Genomic DNA, 15168 nt, shown 5'->3' on the forward strand with positions numbered 1-15168 from the left:
ACACCCTCAACCCTCTACCCCAGCCCTGAGCCCCTCCAGCACCCCAAACACCTTATCCCCAGACAGAGCCCTCACCCCCTACACCCCTACTCTCTCCCTGAGCCCCTTCCACACCCCAAACCCCTCATCTGCAGCCATACCCACACCCGTCACCCCTGCACCCCCTCCCATCCCCAAATTCCCTCCCAGAATCTGCACCCCCTCCCATCCCCAAACTCCCTCCCAGAGCCTGCACCCTGCACCCCAATCCCCTGCCCCAGCCTAGGGCCTGCACCCCAGACCTCCTCCCCCACCCAAACTCCCTCCCAGAGCCTTGGGCAGGTGTGGGGGGCGGAGTTCGGGCACCACCAAAAATTATACAAACCTGCCGCCCCTGCCCACGCCTATCCAACCGCTCCCTGTTCCCCATCCCCTGACCGCCCCACCCCAGAACCTCCGCCCCATCCAACCTCCCCCTGCTCCCTGTCCCCTGACTGGACTCTCGGGACCCTCTGCCTCTTATCCACCCCCGCTCGCTGCCCCCTTACCATGCTGTTCAGAGCAGCAGGACTAGCAGCTGCGCTGCCGGCTGCACATCCGGTGGCGTGGCTGCAGGGGACGGGGGACAGCAGGGGAGGGGCCGGGGGCTAGCCTCCCCAGCCAGGAGTTCAAGCGCTGGGCAGGATGGTCCCACGGCCCGGATGTGGCCCGCGGGCCATAGTTTGCCCACCTCTGGTCTAACCGATCGCCAGATTTGGGATCAGGAAGGAATTTCCCCAGGTCAGACTGGCAGAGACCCGGGGGAGGGGGCGGGGGGGGTTCGCCTTCCTCTGCAGCATGGGGCCCAGGTCACTTGCAGGTTTAAACTAGTGGAAATGGAGGATTCTCTGTAACTTGGGGTCTTTAAACCATGAGTCAAGGACATCAGTCACTCAGCCAGAGGTTCGGGGTCTGTTACAGGATGGGGTGGATGCAGTTCTGTGGCCTGCGATGTGCAGCAGGTCAGACTAGAGGATCAAGATGGTCCCTTCTGACCTTACAATCTATGAGTCTGGGCTATAGGCTTGCGTGCATTCCGAAGAGCGTGCAAGCTGGTACAGCTGTGCACACTGACTGCTTGTTCGTCTGTGTGCGGGTTGTAATGATGCTGGTTCTGGTGGGACCCAACGGAGAGTGCCAATTCAGGACAAATTGCTGAGAGCAGGGCAGTTACAGCCCAAGGCTGGGGTTTCTTTGCACACCAAGGCAAACCAAACCAGCCAGACAGAGGAGACTTTGGTTTTACCCCATTGGCCAACCATAAGTCACACAAGCAATTCCCTTAGACACTCCAGTTTCCCAGTATCACCACCACTGCCCCTCGTTATGGGGATGAATGGTTATGAAAACCAATACCCCAGTAAAAGAAAAAAGGGTCTCTCGATCCCAAAGGACCAAGCCCCAGACCCAGGTCAATATACAAATCAGATCTTACCCACAAATCACGCGGTTGCCCATCCTTTCGAATCTAAAATCTAAAGGTCTATTCATAAAAGGAAAAAGATACAGATGAGAGCTAGAATTGGTTTGTCACGGAGTGTGGGGGAGTCCAGGCCCTGCACCCCTCTTCCTGGGATTCACTGAGACTCTCAGCCAGCCAGTAAAACAGAAGGTTTATTGGACAACAGGAACACAGTCCAAAACAGAGCTTGTGGGGACACCCAGGACCCCTCAGTCAAGTCCTTTTGGGAGAGCAGGGAGCTTAGACCCCAGCCCTGGGGTTCCCTGCGTTCCTCCACCCAGCCCCGAACTGAAACTAAACCCACCGAGCAGGTTCCCTGCTGCAGCCTCCGTCCACATTCCTGGGCAGAGGTGTTACCTCCCCCTCCCCCTCCTGGCTCAGGTGACAGGCTCTCAGGTCTCCCATCTCCAGGGCACATTCCCAGGTCAACACTCCCCCCTCCCTGCTGCGTCACATCGTCACATCTCTCCCCCCTTCGAGACTGAACTGAGCGGGGTCACTGTGACCAGTGACCTGGGGAAGTTCGGGGCCCCCTCTCTGGGACAACGCATCCGCTATCAGGTTGGCACTTCCTTCAGGTGGACCACGTCCATGTCGTAATCCTGCAGAACCAGGCTCCACCTCAGGAGCTTGGCGTTGGCTCCTTTCATCTGGTGCAGCCAGGTCAGGGGAGAGTGGTCGGTGTAGACGGTGAAGTGTCGCCCGAAGAGATAGGGCTCTAGTTTCTTGAGGGCCCACACCATGGCCAGGCACTCCTTCTCGATGGCCGCGTAGTGTTGCTCTCGGGGTAACAACTTCTTGCTCAGGTACACGATGGGGCGTCTCTCCCCCTTTTCATCCTCCTGCATTAACACCGCCCCCAGTCCCATGTCTGAGGCGTCGGTGAACACCACAAAGGGCTTGTCAAAGTCTGGGTTTGCCAGAACTGGGCCACTGACCAGAGCCTCCTTCAGCGCCTGGAAAGCCTCCTGGCACTGCTCGGTCCAGACCACCTTGTCTGGCTTCCCCTTCTTGCATAGCTCGGTGATGGGGGTGGCGATGGCGCTAAAGCGGGGCACAAACCTTCGATAGTATCCTGCCAACCCAATAAAGGCTTGGACCTGCTTTTTGGTGTGGGGAGTAGGCCAGTCTCTGATCACCTCCACCTTAGCTGGTTCCAGCTTTAGGCGGCCGCTCCCCACCTGATGGCCCAGGTAAGATACTTCCGCCATCCCCACCTTGCGCTTCTCCGCTTTTACAGTCAGCCCAGCCCCCTGGAGTCAGTCCAGCACTTGTCTAACCTGGGACACGTGGTCCTCCCAGGTCTGGCTAAAGACACAGATGTCATCAATATACGCCACGGCAAAACTCTCCATCCCCCTCAGTAGCTGATCCACCAGGCGCTGGAAGGTGGCCGGCGCTCCCTTGAGGCCGAAAGGCAGGGTCAGGAACTCATAGAGCCCCAGAGGGGTGATAAAGGCCGATTTCAGCCGGGCATCTGCATCCAGCGGCACTTGCCAGTAGCCCTTTGTAAGGTCCATGGTGGTAAGGTATTGACCTCCTCCCAGCTTGTCTAGGAGCTCATCAGGCCTGGGCATGGGGTAGGCATCCGATACAGTGATGGCAGCGATCGTCCACACAGAACCGGATCGACCCGTCCTTTTTGGGGACCAGCACCACCGGCGAGGCCCAAGGGCTGGCAGATGCCTGGATCACCCCCAAAGCCAGCCCTGTCCCGGACCTCTCTTTCCAGGTCCTGAGCAGTTTTCCCTGTGACTCAGAAGGGGGAGCATCTTATTGGCGGGTGCGACCCCGTCTGCACCCGGTGGACAGTCAGATTAGTGCGTCCAGGCTGGTTGGAAAACAGCTGTCGGTACGGATGCAGCACCGCCCTGACCTCAGCTTGCTGGGCAGGGGTTAGCTGATCCGAGAGGGGGATTGTTTCCAGGGGGGAACCAGCTCTGGTCCCAGGGAACAGATCTACTAAAAGGTCATCTCCCTGCTCCTCCCACTGTCCACACACGGCCAACACCACATTCCCCCTGGCATAATATGGCTTCATCATATTCACATGGTACACCCGGCGGTGGTGCGCCCGGTTAGACAGCTCCACCACATTGTTTAGCTCATTTAGCTGCTTGACAACCTTGATAGGGCCCTCCCAGGCGGCCTGTAGTTTGTTCTTTCTCACGGGGATGAGAACCATCACCTGATCCCCGGTGGCGTAGGCACGGGCCCGTGCCGTGCGGTCATACCAGACCTTCTGCTTCTTCTGGGCTCTGGCCAGATTCTCCCTGGCCAGGCCCATGAGCTCAGCCAGTCTCTCTCGGAAGATCAGGACATACTCCACCACGGACTCTCCATCGGGAGTGGCCTTCCCCTCCCACTCGTCTCTCATCAGGTCCAGGGGGCCCCTCACCCTCCTTCCATATAACAGTTCGAAAGGCGAAAATCCGGTAGACTCCTGGGGCACCTCCCTTTATGCGAAAAACAGGTGAGGTAAGTACTTGTCCCAATCCTGCGGGTGCTGGCTCATAAAGGTTTTCAGCATAGAATCATAGAATCATAGAATATCAGGGTTGGAAGGGACCCCAGAAGGTCATCTAGTCCAACCCCCTGCTCGAAGCAGGACCAATTCCCAGTTAAATCATCCCAGCCAGGGCTTTGTCAAGCCTGACCTTAAAAACCTCTAAGGAAGGAGATTCTACCACCTCCCTAGGTAACGCATTCCAGTGTTTCACCACCCTCTTAGTGAAAAAGTTTTTCCTAATATCCAATCTAAACCTCCCCCATTGCAACTTGAGACCATTACTCCTCGTTCTGTCATCTGCTACCATTGAGAACAGTCTAGAGCCATCCTCTTTGGAACCCCCTTTCAGGTAGTTGAAAGCAGCTATCAAATCCCCCCTCATTCTTCTCTTCTGCAGACTAAACAATCCCAGCTCCCTCAGCCTCTCTTCATAAGTCATGTGCTCTAGACCCCTAATCATTTTTGTTGCCCTTCGCTGGACTCTCTCCAATTTATCCACATCCTTCTTGTAGTGTGGGGCCCAAAACTGGACACAGTACTCCAGATGAGGCCTCACCAGTGTCGAATAGAGGGGAACGATCACATCCCTCGATCTGCTCGCTATGCCCCTACTTATACATCCCAAAATGCCATTGGCCTTCTTGGCAACAAGGGCACACTGTTGACTCATATCCAGCTTCTCGTCCACTGTCACCCCTAGGTCCTTTTCCGCAGAACTGCTGCCTAGCCATTCGGTCCCTAGTCTGTAGCGGTGCATTGGATTCTTCCATCCTAAGTGTAGGACCCTGCACTTATCCTTATTGAACCTCATCAGATTTCTTTTGGCCCAATCCTCCAATTTGTCTAGGTCCTTCTGTATCCTATCCCTCCCCTCCAGCGTATCTACCACTCCTCCCAGTTTAGTATCATCTGCAAATTTGCTGAGAGTGCAATCCACACCATCCTCCAGATCATTTATGAAGATATTGAACAATCATCTTTAGCGTCCCATTGAACCTCTCCACCAGCCCATTGGACTGGGGGTGATAAGCTGAGGCCCAGTCGTGCCGGACCCCACATTTCTCCCACAAGCACCGGAGCAGGGCCGACATGAAGTTGGAGCCTTGGTCTGTCAAGACTTCCTTGGGGAACCCCACTCGGCTGAAAATGGTCAGGAGCGCATCTGCCACGGTGTCTGCTTCAATGGAAGCTAAGGGCACTGCCTCAGGGTAGCGGGTGGCAAAATCTACCATTACCAGAATGTATTTCTTCCCCGACCGGGTCGTCTTGCTGAGAGGCCCCACGATGTCCATGGCCACCTTCTGGAAAGGTTCCTCTATGATGGGCAAAGGTCTCAAAGCCGCTTTCCCCTTGTCCCGGGCCTTCCCCACCCTCTGACAGGGGTCACAGGATCGGCAATACTGCCGGACCATGGTAAAGACCCCGGGCCAGTAAAAGTTCTGTAGCAACCTCTGCCGGGTGCGCCGGATTCCCTGGTGCCCTGCGAGGGGGATGTCATGGGCCAGGTACAGGAGCTTGCGGCGATATTTCTGGGGGACCACCAGCTGCCTCCTGATCCCATAGGACTCCACTTCCCTTGTGGGAGCCCATTCTTGGTACAGGAACCCCTTCTCCCACAGGAACCTCTCCTGGCAACCTCTCCTCATGGTCCGTCCCACACTGAGGTCGGCCAGGTCCCTGAGCTTCCGCAAGGAGGGATCTTTCTGCAACTCGGCCTGGAACTCAGCGGCTGGGGAAGGGATGGGGACCGCTTCCCTCTCATTGGCTGGGTCTGAGGCCTCTCTGAGCCCCTCGGCGCTCCCTCCCCACCAGGGTAGGGTCCTGCGCCTCCGGTGTGGTACCCTCCCCAAGGTCAGGGCGCAGTGCCCCTTGCTGGCTCTGGCTACGGGTGACAACCAGGGCGGTCTGTGAGTTGCTTGGGCAGTCCTCTAGGTCTCCCCCCATCAAAACCTCAGTGGGCAAATGGTGGTGCACCCCCACATCCTTGGGGCCCTCCTTGGCCCCCCATTTCAGGTGTACCATTGCCATGGGCACCTTGAATGGGGTCCCGCCCACCCCCGTCAGGGTCAGGTAGGTGTTGGGCACCACCCGATCTGGGGCCACCACCTCAGGCCGGGCCAGCGTCACCTCCGCGCCCGTATCCCAGTATCCATTGACCTTCCTCCTATCCACCTCCAGGGGAACAAGGCACTCTCCCCGAAGGGACAGCCCCATGCCCACCCTGTAAGCCGAGGACCCTGAGTCCAGCCCTCTGGCAGAGCTGGGCTGGGGTACTCTTCCCTCCTGAGCAGGTGGTAAGCTGGCAGCCCCCCTTGCCTGGGCCGTCTGCCCCTCGTCCAGCTGGGTCCCTACCCAGTTAACCCTGGGTAGGTTGGGTCTGCTCAGTTTGTCCCAGAGCCCGGGGCACTGGGTCCGTACGTGGCCTCTCTGGCCACAGTGATAGCAGCTCAGGTCACGTTGGTCCCCTTGAGCGGGTCGGAGGGGCCCGACGCCAGGCGTTCCCCTTTGGAGGGGGTTCTCCCTATTTCCCCGCTGGGAGGCCCCAGGGTGACTCTCTCTCTGCATCGGGGGGGGGCCTGTTCTTTTGGGACAGCTGCACTATAAGGTGGGTAGAAAGCTGGCTAGATTGTCGGGCTCAACGGGTAGTGATAAATGGCTCCATGTCTAGTTGGCAGCCGGTGTCAAGTGGAGTGCCCCAGGGGTCGGTCCTGGGGCCGGTTTTGTTCAATATCTTCATAAATGATCTGGAGGATGGTGTGGATTGCACTCTCAGCAAATTTGCAGATGATACTAAACTGGGAGGAGTGGTAGATACGCTGGAGGGGAGGGATAGGATACAGAAGGACCTAGACAAATTGGAGGATTGGGCCAAAAGAAATCTGATGAGGTTCAATAAGGATAAGTGCAGGGTCCTGCACTTAGGATGGAAGAATCCAATGCACCGCTACAGACTAGGGACCAAATGGCTAGGCAGCAGTTCTGCGGAAAAGGACCTAGGGGTGACAGTGGACGAGAAGCTGGATATGAGTCAACAGTGTGCCCTTGTTGCCAAGAAGGCCAATGGCATTTTGGGATGTATAAGTAGGGGCATAGCGAGCAGATCGAGGGACGTGATCGTTCCCCTCTATTCGACACTGGTGAGGCCTCATCTGGAGTACTGTGTCCAGTTTTGGGCCCCACACTACAAGAAGGATGTGGATAAATTGGAGAGAGTCCAGCGAAGGGCAACAAAAATGATTAGGGGTCTAGAGCACATGACTTATGAAGAGAGGCTGAGGGAGCTGGGATTGTTTAGTCTGCAGAAGAGAAGAATGAGGGGGGATTTGATAGCTGCTTTCAACTACCTGAAAGGGGGTTCCAAAGAGGATGGCTCTAGACTGTTCTCAATGGTAGCAGATGACAGAACGAGGAGTAATGGTCTCAAGTTGCAATGGGGGAGGTTTAGATTGGATATTAGGAAAAACTTTTTCACTAAGAGGGTGGTGAAACACTGGAATGCGTTACCTAGGGAGGTGGTAGAATCTCCTTCCTTAGAGGTTTTTAAAGTCAGGCTTGACAAAGCCCTGGCTGGGATGATTTAACTGGGAATTGGTCCTGCTTCGAGCAGGGGGTTGGACTAGATGACCTTCTGGGGTCCCTTCCAACCCTGATATTCTATGATTCTATGATTCTATGACTCCTCCCGGCTACCCCCTGACCGACTGTTCACAAACTCGTCGACCAGCTGCCCTGCGTGCTGGGGGTTCTCGAGCTTTTTGTCCACCAACCGCAGCTTCAGGTCGGAAGGGCACTGTTCATACAGCTGCTCCAGTACGATCAGGTCAAGCAGGTCCTCTTTAGCTTGGGCCCCAGCTGTCCACTTGCGGGCATATCCCTGCATCCGGTTGACCAGTTGTAGGTAGGTGACCTCAGGCGTTTTACGCTGACTCCGGAACCTTCTCCGGTACATCTCGGGGGTCAGCCCAAACTCACGGAGCAGGGCCTGTTTGAACAGTTCATAGTCCTCTGCCTCCGGCCCTGTCATTCGGCTGTACACCTCCACGGCTTTGGGGTCCAGTAAGGGGGTGAGGAACTGGAGCCTGTCTGCAGGGTCAACCCTGTGCAGCTCGCAGGCATTCTCAAAGGCCGTCAGGAAGCTATCTATGTCCTCCCCCTCCTTCCGCTGGGCCAGGAAGCACTTATCAAAGCTCCTTGCAGTCTTGGGTCCCCCCTCACTCACCGCAGCCGGGGCCCCACTGCTCCTCAGCCTGGCCAGCTCCAGTTCATGCTGTCTTTGTTTCTCCTTCTCCTGACGCTCCCTCTCCTTCTCCTCCTGCTCATGTTGACGTCGTTTCTCCTCATGTTGACGTCGTTTCTCCTCATGTTGACGTTGTTTTTCATGATCCTCCAGCTCCCTCATTTTCATCTTCCTGTCCCATTCCAGCCGCATCCACTCCAGGGATGGGGAGCTCCGCCGGGAGGATCCCCTGCTGGCTGCTGGGGTCAGGGTGCCCTCGGTATTCGCTGGGCTTCCCGCAACCCCTCCCCCAGGCCTAGGTAGGAAGGGTCTCGGGATGTCCTGGGTAGCAGTCTGACCCCTCTCAGCCCGGTCAGGCCCCAGGGCCCACGCTGTGTCCACCGGGCGGCTTCCCTCAGGGACAGGGATCGGGTCCTCCAAGCGATCCCTCTCCTCCAACTGGGCAATCAGCTGTTCCTTGGTGGACCTCCCAGTGCGCAGCCCCCTCTGCCTGCACAGCTCCACCAGGTCGCTCTTCAGGCGTTTAGCGTACATCTCCCGGCTGGCCACTCGCAGGCCGGGCAGCTTTCCACGGTTTCCAGGAAAAACCCCTCGTGTGCCAGTCCTTCTTGAGGTCACCACCTCTTTGCCAGGGTCGAGCTGCAGACTCCTCCGCCCCTGGGACCGCTCGCTGCAATCCCCCGGGGGACTCTGTTACTGCAAAAGTCCTTCTCTCTGGTCACACACTCCCAGGGGTTAACCACTCCCTGGAACCGTCTCTCTCTGACTCTTCAGCACGCCTGGTCCCCGTCAATCCCCCTTTATTTTACTGTTCCCCAGTCACTTACTGCCCGAAGCGCCGTTCACGGGGTGCAGTACATCCCACCGCTGCCACCAGTTGTCACGGAGTGTGGGGGAGTCCAGGCCCTGCACCCCTCTTCCTGGGATTCACTGAGACTCTCAGCCAGCCAGTAAAACAGAAGGTTTATTGGACAACAGGAACACAGTCCAAAACAGAGCTTGTGGGTACACCCTGGACCCCTCAGTCAAGTCCTTCTGGGGGAGCAGGGAGCTTAGCCCTGGGGTTCCCTGTGTTCCTCCACCCAGCCCCAAACTGAAACTAAACCCACCCAGCAGGTTCCCTGCTGCAGCCTCCGTCCACATTCCTGGGCAGAGGTGTTACCTCCCCCTCCCCCTCCTGGCTCAGGTTACAGGCTCTCAGATCTCCCATCTCCGGGCACATTCCCAGGTCAACACTCCGCTCTCCCTGCTGCGTCACATCGTCACATGGTTACATGGAATCAATGACATACAGTGATGGCAAAGTTCTTGGTTCAGGCTTGTAGCAGTGATGGAATAAACTGCAGGTTCAAATCAAGTCTCTGGAGAACATTCACAGCTGGGATAGGTCATTCAGTCCTTTGTGCAGAGCTTCATTTTGTAGCAAAGTCCCTCCAGAGGCCAGAAGCAAGATTGAAGACAAGATGGAGGTGAGGCAGCTGCCTTTTATAGTCTCTTCCAAGTGTAAGGACATCTCTTTATTCTTACTGTGGAAAATTACAGCAAAAATGGAGTTTGGAGTCACATGGGCAAGTCACATGTCCATACATGACAGTTCTTTACAGGCGGCAACCATTGCTTACATGCTGTCTTGAACGTTCCCAGGAAGACTTCTTATGTGGATTGGAGTCTTGCAAGGTCTATTGTCCGTTAAGTGTTTCATGATTGGGCACTTACTGAGAATAGTCCCTTCTCAAGAAGCTGACCGAATGCTTCACCAAATGCTTCACTGAGGCTTCTTAGAATCAAAACACATTGAGATACAAGTACATAGCCAACATTCATAACTTTAACTACAAAATTGATACACCTGTACAGATAGCATAATCATAGCCAGCAAATCATAACCTTCCCATAGACCCCTCACACGACAACCTTTGTACAATATTTGCTGCAAATATATAACAGTGGTTGCAACAATGATCTATATGGTTAGAGATTCTGTCAATAACGTCACATGGGTATCATAGCTCTGGTCTACACTGGGGGGGGATCAATCTAAGTTACGCAACTTCAGCTATGTGACTAATGTAGCTGAAGTCAACGTACTTAGACCTACTCACCGTGGTGTCTTCACTACGGTGAGTCGACTGCTGCCACTTGCCCGTCGACTCCGCCTGCGCCTCTTGCAGTGCTGGAGTGCAGGAGTCGACGGGAGAGCGCTTGGGGGTCGATTTATCACGTGTAGACTAGACGTGATAAATCGATCCCCGCTGGATCGATCGCTGCCCGCCAATACGGTGGGTCGTGAAGACCTACCCTTAGGCCACGTCTACACTACCCGCCGGATCGGCAGGTAGTGATCGATCCCCGATCGCTCTGCTGTCAACTCTGGAGCTCCACCATGGCGAGAGGCGGAAGCGGAGTCGACGGGGGAGCGACGGCCATCGATCCCACGCCGCGAGGATGCGAAGTAAGTGATTCTAAGTCGATCTAAGATACGTCGACTTCAGCTACGCTATTCTCGTACCTGAAGTTGCGTATCTTAGATCAATCCCCCCCCCCCAGTGTAGACCAGGCCATAGAATCATAGAATATCAGGGTTGGAAGAGCCCTCAGGAGGTCATCTAGTCCAATCCCCTGCTCAAGGCAGGATCAACCCCAACTAAATCATCCCAGCCAGGGCTTTGCCAAGCTGGGCCTTAAAAACCACCACCTCCCTAGGTAACCCATTCCAGTGCTTCACCACCCTCCTAGTGAAATAATGTTCCCTAAAATCCAACCTAGACCTCCCCCTCTGCAACTTGAGACCATTACTCCTCGTTCTGTCATTTGCCACCACTGAGAACAATCTAGATCCATCCTCTTTGGAACCCCCCTTCAGGTAGTTGAAGGCAGCTATCAAATCCCCCCTCATTCTTCTCTTCTGCAGACTAAACAATCCCAGTTCCCTCAGCCTCTCCTCATACGTCATGTGCCCCAGCCTCCTCATCATTTTCATTGCCCTCTGCTGGACTCTCTCCAATTTGTTCACATCTTTTCCGTAGTGTGGGCCCCAAAACTGGACACAGTACTCCAGATGTGGCCTCACCAGTGCCAAATACAGGGGAATAATCACTTCCCTCGATCTGCTGGCAGTGCTCCTACTAATGCATCCCAATATTGCTGTTAGCCTTCTTGGCAACAAGGGCCCACTGCTGACTTATATCCAGCTTCTCATCCACTGTAATCCCCAGGTCCTTTTCTGCGGAACTGCTGCTTAGCCAGTCGGTCCCTAGTCTGTAGTGGTGCATGGGGTTCTGCAGGACTCTGCACTTGTCTTTATTGAACCTTATCAGATTTATTTTGGCCCAATCTTCCAATTTGTCTAGGTCACTCTGGACCCTATCCCTACTCTGCAGCATATCTACCTCTCCCCCGAGCTTAGTGTCATCTGTGAACTTGCTGAGGGTGCAATCCATCCCATCATCCAGATCATTAATAAAGAAGTTGAACAAAACTGGCCCCAGGACTGACCCCTGGGGCACTCCGCTTAATACCGCTTGCCAACTAGACATTGAGCATCTTGGTGGCTCCACTCTGTCTGTCGCTGGGTTCCTGACAGCCCTGGGGGACATGCTGCGAGTGCAGGGATCAGCCCCGTGGTGACCCTCCCTGTGAAGGAGCAGGAGCAGCTGGTTCCCCTGGGTCATGGGTGTCAGTCCTTCCCCCAAAGAGGTAGTCTGGTTTGTAGCTTCCTGGTGGGTCTGGAGGAGAGCATCCCTCAGCCCTGGCTCAGCCTTCCTTGCCTGCAGCAGCTTGTCTCTCCCTGCAGAAGGTGTGTGTAAAGGTCGCAGACAGGAGGCAGCCCTTAACTGGATCATAGAATCCTAGAACTGGAAGGGACCTCCAGAGGTCATCTAGTCCAGTCCCTTGTACTCATGGCAGGATTAAGTGTTATCTAGATGTGACGCTCTTACCTTGGGGAACACCCTACACCCACATGTTCATCTTTGTAAAATGATTGTGTGGTATCCAATGCAAAGTTTGTCATGTTGGGTGTCTTCGGAAGGCTCATAATGCACTGAGCATGGTTGTTATAGTGATTTACAGTAATTGATTACAGTAATGTTTTAGTAAGGTTATAGGTTATAATTTAATGTATATAGTTATGAGGCTGAAAATGTATCCTCATGGGTTAGAGCCAGCCCATGCAAAAACTCTCCAAGAACAGAGAGGCAGTTTACACCTCCTCAGAACATGGATGGGGGGAGGGATAGCTCAGTGGTTTGAGCATTGGCCTGCTAAACCCAAGGTTGTGAGTTCAATCCTTGAGGGGGCCATTTAGGGATTTGTGGCAAAAATTGGGGATTGGTCCTGCTTTGAGCAGGGGGTTGGATTAGATGACCTCCTGAGGTCCCTTCCAACCCTGATAGTCTATGATTCTATGAACCCAGCCCAGCCTCATAGGAACAATGGTCACCCCCTTCCTTTGGGCAGTCTGGGACTGCAATGAAGTAATGCTCACCTGACGGGGGGGAGGAAAGAAAGGACATGATAAAAGGGAGAGACATTTTGCCCTGCTCCCTCTCCTTCACCTACATCTACAGCCACCACCACCACCAAGTGACTGAACCACTGATCAAAGGGGAGAGCCTGGCTGAACAGCCAACCTGTGGTGAGAAGCATCTAAGTTTGTAAGGGCACTGAAAGTGTTAAGATCAACTTAGAATGTGTTTTGCTTTCATTTCATTTAACCAAATCTGACTTCTTGTGCTTTGACTTAAAATCACTTAAATCTACCTTTATAGTTAATAAATCTGTTTGTTTATTCGACCTGAAGCAGTGCGTTTGGTTTGCAGTGTGTCAGAGACTCCTCTTGGGAGAACAAGCCTGGTAAATATCAATTTCTTTGTTAAATTGATGAACTCATATCAGCTTGCAGCGTCCAGTGGGCATAACTGGACACTGCAAGACGGCGGTTCCCAAGGTTGTGTCTGGGACTGGGGGTACTGGCTAGTGTCATTCGGCTGCAAGTAGCTGGGAGCAGCTTACGTGCCAGAGTCTGTGCGTGACCAGCCCAGGAGTGGGGGTTCTCCCAGCAGAGCAGGTAAGGCTGGCTCCCAGAGTCAAGGATTGGAGAGGCCTAGCAGATCACCGGTCCAGATAACACCAGAGGGGAACGTCACATTAGACCATCCCGGACAGGTGTTTGTCCAACCTGCTCTTAAAAATCCCCGGTGATGGAGATTCCACAACGTCCCTGGGCAATTTATTCCAGGGCTTAACCACCCTGACAGGAAGTTTTTCCTAATGCCCAACCTAAACCTCCCTTGCTGCAATTTCAACCCATTGCTTCTTGTCCTGTCCTCAGAGGTTAAAAAGAACAAATTTTCTCCCTCCGCCTTGTAACAACCTTTTATGTACTTAAAAACTGTCATCATGCCCCCTTTCAGTCTTCTCTTCTCCAGACTAAACAAACCCAATTTTTTCAATCTTCCCTCACAGCTCATGTTTTCTAGACCTTTCATCATTTTGTTGCTCTTCTCTGGACTTTCTCCAATTTGTCTGGTGGTTGTCTGGTGGTTTTCATGTTCTCTCCACAGGTACCATTGCGGGGAGTGGTGCAAGTGGGAACGTCCATGTACCAGCAACGCGGATACAGGTAAGTAACCGTTTTCATGTTCTCTCCACAGGTACCATTGCGGGGAGTGGCCCAGATGATACGTCTGGGGGAAGGGAGCAGAAGGAGACTCTGCCAGTTGAAAGACATGAGATGCACTGTCCTGAGGTTGGGGGTACCACGACCACCACTCCCAAGAGAAGGAGGCGGGTGGTGGTGGTCGGGGACTCTCTCCTCAGGGGGACTGAGTCATCTATCTGCCGCCCTGACCAGGAAAACAGAGAAGTCTGCTGCTTGCCAGGGGCTAAGATTCACGATGTGACGGAGAGACTGCCGAGACTCATCAAGCCCTCGGATCGCTACCCCTTCCTGCTTCTCCACGTGGGCACCAATGATACTGCCAAGAATGACCTTGAGTGGATCACTGCAGACTACGTGGCTCTGGGAAGGAGGATAAAGGAGTATGAGGTGCCAGTCAGCGTGGATTCACCAAGGGCAAGTCATGCCTGACTAATCTAATTGCCTTCTATGACGAGATAACTGGCTCTGTGGATGAGGGGAAAGCAGTGGACGTGTTATTCCTTGACTTTAGCAAAGCTTTTGACACGGTCTCTCACAGTATTCTTGCCAGCAAGTTAAAGTAGTATGGGCTGGATGGATGCACTACAAGGTGGGTAGAAAGTTGGCTAGATTGTCGGGCTCAACGGGTAGTGATCAATGGCTCCATGTCTAGTTGGCAGCTGGTATCAAGTGGAGTGCCCCAAGGGTCGGTCTTGGGGCCGGTTTTGTTCAATATCTTCATTAATGATCTGGAGGATGGTGTGGATTGCACCCTCAGCAAGTTTGCGGATGACACTAGGAGGAGTGGTAGATACGCTGGAGGGTAGGGATAGGATACAGAGGGCCCTAAACAAATTGGAGGATTGGGCCAAAAGAAATCTGATGAGGTTCAACAAGGACAAGTGTAGAGTCCTGCACTTAGGACGGAAGAATCCAATGCAGTGCTACAGACTAGGGACCGAATGGCTCAGCAGCAGTTCTGCAGAGAAGGACCTAGGGGTGACAGTGGACGAGAAGCTGGATATGAGTCAACAGTGTGCCCTTGTTGCCAAGAAGGCCAATGGCATTTTGGGGTGTATAAGTAGGGGCATAGCGAGCAGATCGAGGGATGTGATCATTCCCCTCTATTCGACACTGGTGAGGCCTCATCTGGAGTACTGTGTCCAGTTTTGGGCCCCACACTACAAGAAGGATGTGGAAAAATTGAGAGAGTCCAGTGAAGGGCAACAAAAATGATGAGGGGTCTGGAACACATGACTTATGAGGAGAGGCTGAGGGAACTGGGATTGTTTAGTCTACGG

The sequence above is a fragment of the Natator depressus genome, chromosome 26, assembly GCF_965152275.1.
Source record: "Natator depressus isolate rNatDep1 chromosome 26, rNatDep2.hap1, whole genome shotgun sequence".
Taxonomy (NCBI): Eukaryota; Metazoa; Chordata; order Testudines; family Cheloniidae; genus Natator; species Natator depressus.